The 4,384-nt window shown below is 43.7% G+C and overlaps 1 protein-coding gene across 1 annotated transcript in view; it reads right to left on the bottom strand.

Moving 5' to 3' along the window:
• LOC101853308 (M-phase phosphoprotein 8) overlaps positions 1-4,384 on the bottom strand; it is a gene marked incomplete in the record, with an annotated part of 69,364 nt that overhangs the window by 24,823 nt on the left and 40,157 nt on the right.

The following is a 4,384-nucleotide window of genomic DNA, read 5'->3' as shown; positions in this document are numbered from 1 at the left end:
CACACACACACACACACACAAACACACATACACACACACATAACCACACACACACACACACACACACACACATCACAAGCAAATCACAAATACAAAAACACAATCAAAACAAACAAATAAATGATGACAATAAAATGTCGCATATAGCAGGATCAGACACAGGGGGGTACGCATTTACCAAAACGCTGCGTCGCAGTTGGACGGACAACGAAAGGCTTGTATTGTGGGAAAAACATCCCATAAAAAAACAACCAAGGTCTATCGAGATCACAAACACCAGTGACCAAACAGCTGAAAGTTCAATGAGCTAGAAGCCAGGGTTGTTTACTTGACAGGGGGGTGGGGGGTTGTCTTCAATGGCCAGCGCAATAAGATGTAGTAAACTCTCCAACAACTCGCAAGACCCAATAATTTGTCAGTTAACCCTTTCAAAGCGCGGCGTTTCCATCTACGTTTGTACAGACAAGAGCGATATGTTTTCCTCAACAGTTTTACGGCACTTGCAGCACAATTAGGTCATAAAAGTGCCGAAGATTAAAGGTGTTACAAGAGAGTAACATACATAAAAAGAAGGAGGAGAGCTTTAAAAGGATGCAATATTTTTGATGGGAAAGAGGGAGCAAACCACACCAGAGCACCCACTAATCCCCCACAGACAAGGTAGATTTAAATAAAGTCATATTATTTTTTCCTTTTCAATAATAAGCAAATTCGTTAATTACAGTCGGATGGATGGAGGGCGCCACTGGTAGATCCTACTTCTTTTCTTTCCCTCTGTTACTTCTGTCTGTCTTACCTTTTCCCGACACTAAATGGTTGTTTTGTGACGATGTGCTTCTCTTTCCTCAATCAATCACAAGTTATTATATCTTCTACAGTATGCTCTATAAACCAACAGAGGACCAGTTTGGGTGAACACAAGGGATTATAATAATATTATTATAGAGCATACATCTAGGCCTACACAGGAGTGAAGAGTTGTTTGTTTCATTAGAGGATTTACGGCGCTTGCAACTACTGCATAAGGTTATATGCGATGAGCGCCAGAAGATTAGAGGCGTTAAAAGAGAGTAACAAACATAAACAAGAAAAAGGGGAGAAAAGGAGGATAGATATCTGATAGGAAAGAAGAATCAAACCACACCAGAGTACCCGCCAACCACCCACAGTGAAGAGTTAAGGCCGTTTGGGGGTTGGGGACATTTCTCAGACGAGGAGTAGAAAGAATGTTATATTGGGACGGTAGGGGTGGGGGTGGGGGATTGCGCGTGTTTTTTTGGCCTTGCCCTCGAAAAACGCCGAGAATCCATTCGTCCTGATTCTCACTTGACCTACAAGAAGCCATTCGTCCTCCCCAGGCGTCCACACAGGGGCCGAGGAGTCAACGCCCAGCACAAGCCTTATCTGTTCCATCGAACTCTTGACCGATCGCCTGTCTTTGAGCTTTACGTATTAGTAAAAGGTTTAGTTTTAGTAAGAGTTCTACGGGACTTGCAACACAATAAGGTCATAAGAGTGCCAGAAGAATAGAGGGGTTACAAAAGAGTAAAAAAATAAAAAAGAAGGAGGGGGAGATTAGGACGATAGAGGTTTGACAGAAAAGAAGAAGCAAACCGCACCATAGCACCCGCCAACAACCCACGGTAAACGGTTTACGGTACTTGTAACACAATTAGGTCATATAAGTACCAAAGGTTGTTAATAGAGAGTAAAAATTCAAAGTAAAGAAAAATAATTAAAAAATACATAAACGTTTTTAAATGTGGGTGTTTTCAGATAATTCTGGAGGCGGGCTTGCGATCCTGCCCGTCAGACTGAACCGTTTGAGAGAGATACGCCACTCCAGCAGATAAAAATTATGTATCCCCACTCAGGAATCGAACTTGGATCTCCTGCGTTCGACAGCTAAACTCCTAACCGCTACACCAAAGACGCCGGTTAGCTGAGCTGACTTTGGCCTTTGTGGACGAGATAAAACGCCAACCCTCCTGGCGCATATAATCAGAACTGTAAATATTTCATGTCCCCATCATCACGATCTAGATCATTAAAGGGGCGGGCTGTTTTGACCCTACCTGTCAGGTCTACCAGGCCACCCTGGCTGACAGCATCCAGGCTGATTGATACAGAAAAAACAACCCCCAAACAAAAAAAACCAAAAACAAAACAAAAACAACACCAAAAAACAACAACAACACAACACTCTATAAAAAAAACCCCAAAACAAAACATAAACATCCCCACTTGAGATCAGAGTTTAGTTTTTAGTCAGAGTTTTATGGCACTTGCAACACACCGACGATTAGAGGTGTTATAAGCGAGTAATAAACACAAATAATGAGAGATGTTTGGTAGGAAAGAAGAAACAAACTACAGCAAACCACCTACCAACCACCCACCGAGATTCAAATTCGCGCCTATTGCGAACAAACGTATACAGCACTATCAGCCATTCACATCAAGGAAAAGCGATACAGAAGCAACGGGGATACAGAAAGGAAGAAGGACTCTAACCAACGGCGCCCTCCAACCACCAGCACAACGAATCAAGACAAAATACTCGTGTGTTGGAAATGACATACAATCTAAGCCAGCAGGATTCTCCCTTGGCAGAAGCTCGCGATCACCCGACAAAAAATGGAAATGGGACAGCATGGATGCATGCATAACATCAATCCGACAGGATACATTGGCGAGTAGTTCGCAACAGTTTTCGCATGTGTGCAATTGTTACGAAAATTTCCTCTCTCTCTCTTTGATTCGCTCGGCTTGAAGGGAAAAAAAGGAAGAAGAACAACAACACTGACATGAGGAGAGGAACAAATCGACACGATGATATTCATGTCATGGCCTTGGAATGCTGTTAAGCTTTTCGAGCAAAGAGAAGCCACATCGACACAAAAACGGCTATGTAGTGCATGGCAAAAGCAAGATAGGCATACACAACAGGGGCAGCTCGCTATTCCAATGTTACAAAATCCATTGTTTGGTGAACAATAGAGGTAAACTCGCCCACTATTCCCATGCCATCCCGGGGAATAGAAACCACGCAGGACCTACCAGTAGCGCCCTCCAAGCACCGCCTGGTACTGGCTTAAAAAAAAATTACGGCAGATAGATCTAGAGAAGAGATGTGTGGGAAACAAAAATCGCAACAACACAAGACGTGGGGTGGGGGTGGGGAGAGAAGAGAAAGGGAGTGGGGTGGGGTGTCGGCGTGGCCAGGTGGATGGTTTAGTTTTAGCAAGAGTTTACGGCACTTGCAACACAACTAGGCCATACAAATGCCGCAGATTAGAGGTGTTATTACTAGAAAGTAACATACATAGAAAAGATAGATGTTTGAAATGAAAGGAGTTAACCACACCAGAGCACCTGCCAACCATCCACGGAAAAAGTGCTGGGCTTGCACAACCAGGATCCTGGGTTCAATTCCAGATTTGTTTGAGGAGGACGGTGTGTCCTTGGCAAAAATCTTTAGTCGACTTCTTTCCGCGCCAGCACTCTTACTCTTTGTGGGTGCTCATGGTCATTTAGGTCGTTTTTTTTTTCATTCCGTCTATCTATCTCTCTATCTTTCCTTCTCTATCTATCTACCCCCCCTCTCTCTCTCGAACTTTATTCTTCAGTGACAATAGCCTACCTTAACATTTTACTTACTCCACAAGTCATTGGGCACGACAAAGATAATTTGGCAACTGGAATCGAGTAAAAAATAACGCGCTGTAACAAAAAGATGTCAACATACACCAAAGAAATGGGACGTTATCATTGCTTGTGGGCGTGGGATGGCGTCACGGTAGAGTTCTTTCGTAAGATAAACGAGCCAATCAAGCCTGTTCCTAATTTTCCTACCACCACAAGAAAGGAATTTAGGCCATCTAGAACGCTCATTAGCCTACATCTGGATCTAATCTTTGACAAAAGGTGCAAACTGATTAACAAAATGCAGATCTTAGTTAATGGCAATATTTTCGCTATGGGTTAACGTAAAGACGGTGACAAAACTATTGACAGCCGCAATGCGCTATTTTCAAGCAATAAGACTGGCAGGAGTGTCAAAACAAGTTACAAAGGCATACACAGCTATAAACAGACATGCTGTGGCAATCATATACACAATGTCTACAGCCGTCAGCCATAATCATTGTGATTTTCAGCAAACCTAGACTCAAGAAAAATACACGAGGACGTGAGCAGCCCCCCCCCCTTCCCTTTCCCCCCTCACAGACAACGAGGTCACTCGTGGGCCTTGAGGCAAAGCCTTCCACCTGCCTGCAATGCACCATTTTTACCTCCAAGATTTTTACGATTTTACATTCGGAGGAGGAGGGAGGAAGGGGAGGATTCGAAGGAAGGAGGGAGGAGGGAGGAGGGGGAGAAG

The sequence above is a fragment of the Aplysia californica genome, unplaced genomic scaffold (assembly GCF_000002075.1).
Source record: "Aplysia californica isolate F4 #8 unplaced genomic scaffold, AplCal3.0 scaffold00129, whole genome shotgun sequence".
Lineage (NCBI taxonomy): Eukaryota > Metazoa > Mollusca > Gastropoda > Aplysiida > Aplysiidae > Aplysia > Aplysia californica.
This window is presented reverse-complemented; position numbering and strand designations above follow the sequence as displayed.